The 13,494-nt window shown below is 41.6% G+C and overlaps 2 protein-coding genes across 6 annotated transcripts in view; one reads left to right on the forward strand and one right to left on the reverse strand.

Annotated features, from left to right (window-relative positions):
- The window catches only part of LOC138944875 (uncharacterized), a 279,898-nt gene that overhangs the window by 21,914 nt on the left and 244,490 nt on the right, over window positions 1-13,494 (reverse strand). The window lies entirely within an intron of this gene.
- LOC138944994 (discoidin domain-containing receptor 2) overlaps window positions 8,898-13,494 on the forward strand; it is a 93,082-nt gene continuing 88,485 nt past the window's right edge. For all 5 annotated transcript variants that reach the window (XR_011448902.1, XM_070316135.1, XM_070316136.1 and 2 more), the window contains exon 1: window positions 8,898-9,351. The gene's annotated coding sequence lies outside the window, so the exon portion shown is untranslated. The remainder of the gene's footprint in view (window positions 9,352-13,494) is intronic.

Consider the following 13,494-nt stretch of genomic DNA (forward strand, 5'->3'; position numbering starts at 1 on the left):
ACCGTGCGATTACCACTCTCATTAATAACCGCATTACACGCTTTACCGAGAATGGCCTCTTGCGGAAATAAAATGCGCGTACGGCGCGCGTCACTAAGCTTCGCATCGGCGGGGCATCGGGTGAATTATTATACTTCGTGCGCTTCTAGCAACGAGAATTCTCAAATTCTTTGCTCGCAAACCTCACGAGTCTCTCTCTCTCTCTCTCTATCTCTCTCCACCTGTCCCTTTTACCCGTTTCCTCGCATTTCTCTCCCGCGCAGTGTGCTGATCTTAAAACTCTCTTTGCGATGGTTAAAGAAAATTGCAATTTAAAATTCGATATAAACAGAAGCGAGAAAATTCGAGGATATAGCGCCCTTTTTTGCAAATGTCGATCGCATGTCGCGCGCGCACGCGTGCATTTACAAAATTCGTACGCGCGTGTGCGTAAGAGCTGTCCGAGCCCTCCTAAATGGCATGTGTGGGATCCGTCAGGAGCATTCAAATATACAGAACGGTATTATTTACGAGCGCTTGATACACGGGGTGCCACAGATTCTTCTTTACAAAACAACACGTGTCTGGCGCGGTCCACCCTCTTCCGAATCTTTCTCTCTCGTGCGCACGCGATACAACGGAATGGATCCGCGCTTCGCGGCAGTGAAGCTGGGGCGGATTTAGAGATAATATTACATTTCGAGGGAATTTGTTTCGAGAAATTTCAAAGGGTCGTTTAATGGACCTATTTTGCGGTCGCCTTTGTAGATTCACTGTACGAAAGAGAGAGAGAGAGAGAGAGAGAGAGAAAGAGTCAATAAATAGAGATGGTAATAAAACCGGTAAAGCGCAGCGATCTACATAATTGACAAAAGTAACCGAGAATTTATTCGATAGTCTGTGAAACTTTAAAAGCACACTATCTAATGGCCTCTATAGATTGTGCTAAATATGTAGTGTCTGTATCCTGGCATCTATGTTAAGTGCCATATCCTTTATAAAGTTTCCAATGTATGACGTTGTTGCATCGTAAGCTTAGCGCCACTTAAAGGATCCCTGATCCCTATATCTTGTCTGGCGAAATTATGCTTTGAACGTAAAGCTCGTTCAAGCAGGATGAGTCTAGAGGTTTTGGCGCGCTCTGGATTCCCTCCTTAACGACGGGCGAACAAACAATGGTATATTTATGCAGGTTTCGTGCGTCCACAGAAGCAGCAACGGAGGGCGGACGTTTCGACAACCGTTGATGATTCTAACCGCGTCAATAAAGCTGACGTCAGCGACGAAATTAAACAGCAAGCTGCTACCGAGGCAAATGACAATCGAACGTTTGACAGCTCGTCAATTTCTGCTAACTTGATTATCCAGATTTTTATATTTGAAAAAACATCTTAATTTTAGATACGGCAGCGAATTAAAGAATTAAAATGCAAAAAAGGGAAATGATATTAATAATAAAAAAAAAAAAAAAAACTAAACGCGCCGTAGCAGGTTGAGTTCGATATAATATTCTTATCAGTTTAATTTTGAAATATGATTTTTAAACTGATTTTTTTTTAGTATCAAGTTTCTCCACGTTTAACAAGAAGATAAAAATTTTTCTATTCTATTTTTAATCTTTATTCAAATATTGATAGATTCATTACTTATAATACGACTAATATAAATAACTTACGCTTTCTTCTAAAATTTCCGATTTATAAATTGGTAATATTTTTGACAGATTTAGATACGACTATTTTTACATAAAGTCTTTTATGATTATTAAACTGTATATTAATATTATAATATATGACGATATGTGTATCACGCCGCACATACTATTGGATTTAATATAACTAGACTGACTATGGAGGAAAGTCGTAGAAATCTCTCTTGAAGCATTTTCACCGCCCGTACGGACAAAGACGCATCGAGCGTCTAAGCGCCCTTCGACAGCCGAAACAATTAAGCGGGCCGGCGCGTAAGTCACGAAATTAAATGGCGAGCTCTCTACTCCCTCGTCGAACGGTTGCTCTTCTGTACGCCCGCGCTGTCGGCAAGCATATGTCCGTGTAAGTATATGTCGTGGGGACCAAACGGGATCGAACGAGAGCGAGTTCTCTCGCCTTGAGTGAGTGCCGGACTGAACGAATGAATATCCATCCGTTCCCCGTCAGTGCCGAGAAATTTCAATAAGCCAATTCGGATAATGGATTGGCACGCACGTGCGGTGGGGTAGGACTTCGGTTGGGTGTCGGCGTGCTCGCTCGTGTCGAAAGTGCAACGCATTGTCTGAAGCCGATTCGTCTCGTTCGGGGTACGAAACGAGAGGGACGTCACAAAGTTGCAAGTGGACCGCTGTTTCTGACGCGGGGTGTGTTTATTGGTATCGTTACGCGATCGAAAAATCGTGCGAGTCCGGCGCGAAAAGGCAATGCCCGATCGGCTCACGATCAGTTACCGCCGACTGGTTGCGATCCTCGTGAAACGGCACGATGATAGGCTGTCGAGATTTTGGTCAGGGTTCGCGAAAATTATGGTCGGCTGAATACGGGTTACGAAGTCAATATGACGAAGAGCGCCCCCGGGGGTTGAATGGGATGGCGGGCACCGGACCAAGCGTTTCGGCGTCGGAATCCTGGTTAAAAGCAATAACTCAGACCGACTGTCCGATCTTTATACAGTTATGTTCTGCTATATTTACGTGTGTTCGAAAAATTTTGCGTTCTTTATTTCTAGAAAAATACAAATTTAAATTTATAAATTTAAATAAAATCTGTAAATCGATGAGTCTTTTTAAGTATTTAAATTAAATTTATTATAGAAAAAAATGTATACGAAGAACAATAGCTATTTCTTAAAGATTTTTACGAGACATATTTTTTCAAGCATTTATTGCATTGCGGGCGAAGAAATATCGTAGTTGTCGCGAACATATGCTTGTCAGAGTCTTTTGATGGCGGATTTGTCTAAGAATTACGATCGTCTGGATCTTACCAAATGCCACGAAAGTTTTAACAGACCATGTTGGAAACATGTTACATTCCATTGTATGAGAAATGGAAAACTTACAGGTATGCGCGTGACACAATACTACAGTCGAGTAATATCGCGAAAACACGCTCTTAGAATGTAGTTATATATTGAGTTTGTATTTAAAGCACCTACTTTACAAATGATTTGCATATCGCGTCTAAACAATTCGCGTACGAATCATACGTTCGAATCGAAGCGTATATATATATATATTTTATATTTCGTTATAAAAATATATATTAGTAAGTTGATACCCTCGGTCGTCGCAGCTTTTCACGCCTCGTAGATTAACCATATTTCAAGGTTCGATTATACCCGTCCGACGCCACGAGGCTCGTTTGCATAGGAAATAAAGCGAAACACCGCAGGAGATGGCCGCTTAATGAATAACGCGATTTAACGGTAAACGCGTCCTTTGTCACACGCATACATTCCGTTTATTACGGGCGAAAGCGCAAAACTTGATAAAAAAATTCTTTCGAGAAGAATCTCCAATCGATCGAGAGTCCTCTGTAAGGCGCGCAATTTATTTCGAGCCTCGATCGCTGGCACCCACGCTAGAACGGATTTCCGTTTTCCAATAAAATCTCCGTTCATATATACCGTCTCTGCTACGCATATAGCGCGTACAGACTCCGAGATTCTGGACGAAAGCAGATTCTCAGTGTTGCTGGGGAAAACATCACAAAGCTCGCAGTAATACAATAGTTTTCCGTCGAGTATCACATTGCGTTGCACAACCCACGCACAGCTTTGATCGATAAAGAATTTATTTCGCATCCGCTAAAATTGACGAATTGTACTTCGTACGGAGATGTTATCTCTTGATGAAATTCTTTACGAATTATCTCGACGTAATACATGATTGCAATACATGCATATTATCTGTCCTTACCTCTTCACATTTCAATTACACCGCGATGAATCGCTGAAGATACATATACACGATATAGAATGTCTTATAAAAAAAACTGATGTTTTTCTAATTTCAAATAAAAAAATTTCGAGTTTATTATTTTTTAACAAGAGTTTTATAAATATAATTTATTATAGAGAGTGCATATATGTATTTTTGACAATTATAATATTTAAAAGGTGTTCATTTGAAATATTATAGAGGAATATATAGAGGAAGAAACAGAAAGAGAAAGGAAAAATACCAAAATTCCAAATACAGAATATGTAAATATCATTTCATAGAAATTGATGGCAAAATTGAAGTTAAAGCCGAAAGATTATTTTGTATCTATCTGTGACAAAAAAATAAAACAGTTCGATATCCTCTTATTGACTTCGGTTTTTATGCGTGGTCATACACTGCGATTTGTCCTTTTAAAGAAAAACCCTGTCGTAAAAGATAGGGTTCTCTTAAATGTCCTGAAATCAGTTGGTGGTGAAGATCCCTTTTTTCACCTTTCTTAGCTAGTAGCGAAAAGATTTACGGTTCCCATAAAACAATAGAATTCAGAAAGTATACTATTGTAATCCAACACGTTATAGGAGATAACAAAAGAAGACGTCAGCTCGTCCTACTGACCGATTTTTACTATGTTTTTCTTGGAAGAACCTAGTAAGATGTAGTATCAACGGAGATGGAATTCTTGTGAATTCAAGAAAGAATTTTGGAAAGAATGTTACCAAAACGATTGTTAAAGGATTCAAAAAAAATTCTTCTAACGATGTAACTTTTGAAATAACTTTTTCAACTTTTAACGAGAAGAACCTTCCGTAGGTTTTTTTTTTTTTTTTTTTTAACTAAAAATAAATGATATTTTTCAGAAAACCGAAAATTCATTCTTACGACAATAAGAGTTTATAACTGTCGTAAATTTTCGAAATATATTATACGTGTTAACTTTCTAACCATTAACCGAAGAATGCGCGTTTTTTTTCTATTTATCCTTTTTTTAACTTTATAGTTTTGCGACTGGAGATTGAACTGAAACTTGAAATTATAATAAATGTGTGTTGAGTATATCGTTGAATTATCTTTCCATTTATTTTGAAATATAATTTGCATATTGAAAATAATTTCTTTCTTAATTTCTACAGATTTTCATTTAATTGTATTAACAATTTTGCAAACAATATATTTTCAAATAAATCAAATTTAAATTTAAAAATATTATCCTCTTGATATAAAATATTACAAAGTATTACATTATAAGTGGCAAAAATATTTCGTTGGAGAAAGTACTCTTTTATGATTAACATAATTGGCACATACAGACGCAGAAATAATTTTCAACATATTTAAGAATTTTAATCGCGACAGAAAAGTTTGTTTTGACAGAAAATAAAGAAATCGCATAAAAATTCAAGGCGAGTATTACATGATCAGAGAACGTGGCGTATGCGATAACGACGGCGGAAAGTTTCGCGATAAATTTTTCTTACGCGCACGTGACGTATCTAAGGAAGTTCACACGTGACCCCGATGTCCGGCGCGATTATTCATGGGGCGCGGGAACTTCGTTTCCTCGACACAGTGACCTCGTCAATTTTCAGTGAAGATAGCCGGTGTCCTCGGAATGATTCGAGCCTCTTCCTGCACCCGCGGAGATTTATGGATGTCATAAAGTACTAAAAACGGTTACAGTAGCTTCGCCCGACGTGGCAGTTTTATTTACGCCATACATTCGGCGGCGACGGCGGCTGAGCGTCTACCGTATCGTCGCTCAAAAACGTACAAAAGTAACAATGAAACGTGCGATTTCGCTTGAGCGCGTCGAAAGTTTCCCGGGTACCTACGGCGCGCGCAACTTTTCGCGAAACGCTTCGCGTGTGCCCCTCTTGCACCCTACGCGCTTACGTGCTACGCGGGAATGTAGGTATATATATCTACGCCAAGCAGACAAACCGTGCGCCACTTCCTCTTTCATAAATAAATATGAGCTTAGCCCACGTCTCAGAGTATCGTATTTGTCGACGTAAGAAAAAGAGAAACGGGACCGAATGGCGGGCAAACAGCAACCCGCGAGAGAGGAAATATCTCGACATTCTTCCGACAATACGTAGCGGGACGCATCGCTATCTCCGTTTCGAGGAAGCTATCATATCGCGCGTATTTTCGTGGTCCTTTCTCGATAATGTGTTCTAATCTCGAGCTGAAACGCCGATCATTAATATTCAGACCTTGATCGAAATAAACTAGAAAAGAAGAGCTGCCTCTGATATATACGCGCACTGGCCAGGTTAATCGTGGAATGGACAAAAAAAAAATGATATACGATGGTGATGAAGAAGGGTGGGTGTTTTTTTTTTGTCGTTAATGAAGCTGTCCCTCTTCTGAAATGGTCGGACATTAGCGAGTACTCAGTTAACTGTAGAGAGAGCAGTTGGCGGCATTTTGCTATTGCGCGACAGCGCAATTACAATAAAACGGCGGCGTCTCTCGCGCTACCATCGCATACCTCTATCTTTCATCCGTCTCTCTTTTACCTTCCGATGATCTCTACCATCTCGAAGAGCCCCCCTTTCTTCCTTCGCCAACGTGTGTTCTCACTCGCGGTAGGTAGATAGAAAGCATAAGCGGCATGCTTACGTCCTAGGGTCGGAGCTTAAATTAAATCCGGCTAATGTAACCGACGGGTATATTAGATCTCTTGTCTGCGGGCGCATGTCCTCCCCTTTTGCGTACACGCGGGCTCGAGGATTGGTCCTTGGAAGGGCGGGTAGACAGACGATGAGATTCGAGACGCGACCTTACGGGGGATAAAGATGAACACATCAGGATCATGAAATTGCGTAATCCTTTACTTTTTCATTTTTTCATCCTCTGCTTTGTATTTATCGACTTTCCCATCGCATCTTTTAATCTTGGGGAAAAAAATCTTTCCAAGACAGATTATATGCATAAGCGCAGGTGAAAAGTTAAGTTCTGCATTATGGCAGTTTAGAAGTTTCAATATATAAATCTTGAGCCTTCAAAGAACAAGAGGGGGCGTGAGTTTTTTGCAGTTAACGTGCTTTTCGACACGTTGCTGCCAACATACGCCGGCTTTGGTACATCCAAGTATATGCATGCGCCGCCTGTGCGCGATATCCGCGGACGATGTGTAGGTGGAAAGGTTGGCGGAAAAGGGAGACGCGAATAAGAGAATGAAACGGAGATAGAAGAGGATCAAAGAGAATCCGGTGGAGGTGACAACGTTGTCTACCGGCGCCGGAAGCTTCGTGATCGAATCGTTAATTAGCACTCGCTAGCAACCGACGGACTCTTTGAGAGCACATCAGCAACTACTTCTCTATCCCGTCGTCGTTAATGCATTCGGATCGAGTAAATCCATTTTAAGCCCGCTACGCCGCGCCGCTGTGAAGTTTGGGAAGCAAACTTGTCGAGAGCGATTAATCGTGTTTATTTAAAGATTTACGGCGTGACCGATTTCCCAATTAGGCTAGAAAATATCGGACAAGCCGCGCGAAATGCATGCCGATGCATTTAAAATTTTCCGAGCGAGGAGATCAACTGCATATACATAGTTAACGTCCTATTTGGCGGTTAATTAATCGTTGCACGATGACAGGTGTATGAAAACTCATTATATAGTATAAAGTATATAATATAATTTTATATAAACATAATACTTTACGCAGTACTTAATATTTAATGTATGTCTGTGTGAAATGTTAATTTTTATAGAAAATAAATAGATATTTATGGAACTGATATTAGAAAAAATGATGACACCGGCATCCAATGCTTGTCAGACTGTTGCAATCGTTCCGCGAAAAGGGATTTTCTCGCCCATGGGTGCCATAAACACTAATTCGAATCCCACTGGCTTGCTCTTGGGATCGAACGAGTCGGAACCGGAAAGTGATAAGACACAATATCTCACAATTTCGCGAGATCTTTATGGGTTTTCACGTCCGGAGCGCTAATAAATTATTAGGAATGATGACGTCTGAAAATTTACGATCGACCGATAACGTTCCGTCAATCAGAAAACGAATAACGATATATCCGTTTTCATTATCTCACACCCCCGCTAATCATTTGCGTCAATTTATATCGATTTAATACTGCGATGATTAATGTTTACACTAACGATCAATATTTTCCACGTTATCGTACAATGGACGAACTAAATAAAATTAATCGCTCGCATTTGCATCGATTCGTGAAAAATTTATCGCACTAGCTCTCAGAACGGATGCGCAGAAACTGTATCCGCGCGTCGAATACATTTTTATCAATTCTGAGTCAAATATACTACCAGAAGCTTGATCGATCGAAAGCAAACTCTGTATATACAATAATATATACATATATATATATCAATCATTCTGTGAAAATACATTAAAAATTGTTCCGAAAAGTTATCTCAATAATCCCCAGCGCCCCTCTCACTTCCACGAAATACTTCGCCAGAGGTGTATACGACCTTATAGTTCGGTCGCTTAATTAAGCGAGCCGCGCGCGTATCCGAAGGGTGGAAAAAAGATCAATAAAATCGCTAGTCTACGGGACGACCGCATTCATTCGCCACCCCATTTCTACAACATATTTTGCAACCTCGCCCCCATATACCGGCCTTGGTTGACCTCCCTCCCTCCCTCTCCCCCTACCTTTCGTACGCTCCGTTCGTCGCCCCTCGCTCTTTACCAGTCTCACGTGCTCGTTTCGCTCCCACCCCTTTGTCCACCACAGGGGTGGTGAACCGGCGCGCGCTCGCCAGGGTACGTCGATCTACCACTAGATGGTGACGGGGGGCGAAAGCATAAGCGGGAAGAAGAGACCGCGCGCAATCGGACGAGGACGCGAGACCGTACGAGAGAGGGTCTCTCCATCTCTCTTTTCCTGTAGAGCCGCGCGGGTTTACTTCCCCTCTACTCGGCGATCCCGCCGACGACCAACTGGAGTTTCTCGTCAGCCTGTCAGTTAGTGCCGTGGCGCCGTGACGGTACGGTGTTAGTTGGTACGTCGTTCCTCTCTGGCTGGTCGTGCGCCTCGCATGAAGGGACGTTGTTTCCTCAATGGGGGACCTCGTGGGGACCCGGTGTGAGAGAAAAGGCGGGCCATCGCGATAGTTAGTGATACACGGCAATCGAGACGCGCCACCGGTCGTTTTGCATTTTTCTAAATGGATACTTTCGTGTTATTACACTCATGTAGTACGTAATAGATTTTGTGTAAAACCTTAGGGGCTTGTAAATAGCGCTCTGTCGAAGTGTACGAGTGAAATTTTTTGAATAAATTTATATCAAGTGAAGGAACACGCGAAGAGAGAAAGAGGATCTTATCAGAGACCAATTGTGATCGATGATTTCTTTGGTGCTCTTTGGTGTGTGCGCGTATCATCGCTGATAGTAGGGCATCCGAGCGGATACGCGATATACAGAGGTGATAAGGTGAGCTCATAATTTTTTTCTCCTCTCATAATATCCCTCTCAGTATCGTAAAACCCTTTTTAATTACCCGCGCGCTCGTCCAATGAAACGGAGAACGCAGCTGCGACGCGAAAATTGTCGAAGGGAACACCGTGCGGGCGCTATCGATACGATTCAAAACAGCGTATAATTCTGTAACGATATCTATGTAATTACTGAGAGATTGCTGAGTGTAAATCATCGAGAATCAGCGGGAGAACAGTGGGTTTCCGTTGTACCGTTTGTGGAATTTATGCATTAATTGTGCATTCGTTTCAAAACAGTTTCACAAACTTAGATATCTTAAAACTACCAGTAAACATACCGCAGTAAAATTATTTGTAATAGAATTGCCACACAATCACACAAAATAAACGATCAAGATTTATCTAAAATAATATTTCTAACAATTCTTTTAGAAAGAAAAATTATTTCCTCCCGTGCCCCGTGAAAGTTGTCTTGATATGGAATCGAAAAAATAATCAAAAGATTTCCCTACACTGGTTTAAGATGTTTCGTTGTGATCGGAATATTATACGAGTTCATTCTTTCCTAATCCGACTCCAAGACGTCATTCATTGCCGCCTCGTCCTTCATTCTGAAGATGATCAGGTGATGAAACCGTGAAACGTTCCATGGATTTCGGGCAAGGACTCGGGATAACACCGATTAATTCCGTAAGCTCCATTTCCGACGAAAAGCGAGTGTTAGGAAAAGTCGAATGGAAGGAGATAAAGAGTGAATAAGGTGGATTAGCGAGAAGAGACCCCCGAAGGGTTCGTCGACGACTGCTGGCATGCGGAAGGAAAAGGGGACAAATGAAATTTCGTCGCGGCAAATTGTCCGAAAGCGATGCCGCAGAAATCACCCCGACGATTAACGGGAGAGCTCCTAAGACTTGCTAATTTCCTGCTTGGAAGCGACGGGATAGGAAAAGGTAATATCAAATCGGAAGTCCCGTCCATTAGCGCGGCAATCTATTTGTTGGTGCCGGCTTAAATCCTCCGGATCGAGACGTGGACTGGTTCGCCAAGAGTTCTTTAATCTTCACAACCTTTAAAATACGACTCACGTATTTCCGGATCCACGTACTTTCGAGGTAGCAAAATAACGCAACAGGCAATGACGGATGAAAGAGAGCGAAGGAAGTCGAACGGAATTGGAAATGGTCCAAGGAAGCCTCCGATCCTTCATTTCTGTCCGATTTTGATCCCTATCCGAAACAGTGCCAAGTTCGAGTAAATTAATTGTACGTGCGTTGTACTGGCAATTAGTAGGATCGTTAATGCATTTGGATGAGTTCCGAGTGGGCCATTTTTTTCGCGAAAATACATAATATCAAGAGCGCGTGTTCTCTTACAGAGAGTAAACATGAGAAAAAGAGAGAAAATCGTCGTAACGATTGCGTTCATACATCTCAACGCCTTCGGGAATGGGAACACGAATCGGGAAGGCATAAACTGTCTTTATGAGAAATCGAAGATCGTGCCTCATTCTGTCGAATACCGAGCGTGTTCGACGTCGCTCGATTTTAGTGGATTTAAGCGTAGTCAGGAAAGTAGGTTCTGAATATTGATAAGGGGATATGAATATATTCATGGAGGCTAACAGTTTATTTCTGCAGTCAGTTCGAATCGATTCGCATCGATCACTCTTCGATTCGTGCGAGAATCTTTCGACGGTAAATTCGAACGATTAATATTCGTGTTCCTTCGTTCCGTCGGGCATCGCAAAGTTCTCCGATTGAAAACCCAAAAATCTTTCAATTTCCATCTCGCCATTCCTTCATACGTGTCGTCGTCAGTCGACGGTCCATAAACAGCGCGCTTGACAGTCTCGCGACATTTGACCTCGACTCATAATACCTTCATTACGAGACAAGAGTCTCGTGAATTTTACAACGATTCTCTCGATTATTTCGCAACGGAATTGATGAACCGGTCGAAGATGATGTCGATAGATGATGCTCGTAAATTATTGTCTAGTTTATTATTAATTTCACGGACGACAGTTTGACGATCGATACTTATGGTCTTGCGTTGGTCTTGCGTTATCGATATGATGGAGATGATAAATTCCGTCGGCTCGGGCATGCGAGAGTAGAAGGATAAACTAATATCGGCGCGATAAATTTTCCGCGATGTAGAGACAGTGACGTTGCCGAAATAATCGAAATGCTAATTATTCATTTGCATAATTAACGCGAATGCAGTAAAGCGACCTCCGGCGCACCGTGAACGGTCCCACATGCCATTGGAGATTAACGGTAGCTTGCGTCCTCTGTTAATGTTCATTTTGAATATTAACTCCTCGAAAATGAACGTGCACGATCGTCGAATCATTATTACGGCCGAATTTAACGCGGCTGGGTGAACCGCGCGTATGTAGCCGCCACTATGAATTTCAAGCGCTATCATTTTCAGAATCGCCGCCTGCTGCTGCGAGTGTCGCGCAAAATCGCGATGACACACCGTCATCATCATCGTAAATCTCCATCGTCCCGTGGCTATCTATATAATTGAAACTTCCTACACTGTCATGCATTTGCGTCGTTCATTATGTTACGAGTAATAATGGTGTGTAAATTTTATGATATACGCCAATCACACGTTGTGGAGTCTCCATCCGCGTAGAGAAACTAATATAAATTACTATTAACTCCGCGCTTCTCTCAGTACGAGAATACCAAAATTTATTATAAATATATAACGAGATAAAAAATATCTTTTAAAGAGAATATATTTTTCAGTGACTGAAAAACAGAGTCGACAGATAAAATTTTTTTTGGTTTTTTTTTTTTTTCTAATACCTCCCACGTACAGCTAAAGAAACTAAAAGGTGAAAAGTGTTTGAGATTAAATGAAAGTCCTTCAATTTTACGATCATAATCGTTACATTCGTTTTTTACGTCCGTCGTTTTTTTCTCTGGAACGTGGCGTACGTCGTTCACGGTTAATTTCGAAAAAATCCTTGCCCCTTCGTTCTAAAGAGCATTCCCGGTGTTTCGGACGTGGCTCCTCTCAAGCTCGTTTCCCCGTCGATGTCCAAACACGAAAACGAAACAGCGGGAGGGCCGTAGGCACGATGATGGCTCCGCGTCAACGAGAACGTATCAGCCAGCTGCCGACCGACGGATTCAAAGGCGGTTGGGGGTCCCTGCACCTGATTGCCGGACATCTATCTACCCCCGGACACGGAAGGTGTAGAAACTCCGTGGGAATCTACCACTCTTCTTCACCCCCTACGCGTAGTTGTTGCACAATGGCTGAACGCGCACGGCCGTGAGATAATGGCTTTCTAATTGCCGCATGCGATCGTATATCGCTATCGTATGGCCAGTTTCACAAAAAAAAGAAAAGAAAAAGAAAAGTAAAATGAAAAATATGTGCCGTAACAGAAAGAAGACATCTTAGGGAAGAAAAAAATAATAAAGAGGAGGAACAGTGCCGTGGAAAAGAAAAGAGAACGGGTAACTGTTATTTTTTGACAACTTGATATATTTTCCAGAATTTATAAATAAATAAGATAAAAGCGAGGAATACTATTCATAGGCTGACTACAAAACGTTGACATTTTTTTGTTCGACAAACAATTAATTATTTATATATCATAAATATGCGATTTGTCTGTTAAACCGACACAAAAAATATCTATCGGTACATTTTTCGGCTAAATCGAATGATCGCTGCTTATTTAGAATCGCTTGCGAACAACCTCTCGATCCGTGGACATCGCCCTTCAGCATCCAAATGACACATCGGACCTCGGAATGTGCTCACGCTTAATAAAGTAAGAACGCCAGCCACCCAGACCCTAAACGGGACGGAGGAAAAGACGAGAGCAAAAGTAGTTTAATCAGAATGCGAGCGCAACGATTAACAACGATTTCGTGACCTGGACCATTTGTCAGATCAGATTGTAACGGCCATCGCGCGGACATTGTTACGCTTTAATGCACGCCGTCTACGTGAATTACGGAATCCATCGTTTTAAATAAACTGATTATAAATTTCAAACAGCTTAGAGAACGCAGGTAGAACGTAGCAGATGAAAAGAAAGAAGGAAGAGGTCGTGTTTCTCGACCAGCCACTCACGTTGCACTTTTCTCGCACGTATAATGTCGCG

The sequence above is a fragment of the Polyergus mexicanus genome, unplaced genomic scaffold (genome assembly GCF_030449975.1).
Source record: "Polyergus mexicanus isolate NDT 795.1 unplaced genomic scaffold, iyPolMexi1.0 SCAF_3, whole genome shotgun sequence".
NCBI lineage: Eukaryota > Metazoa > Arthropoda > Insecta > Hymenoptera > Formicidae > Polyergus > Polyergus mexicanus.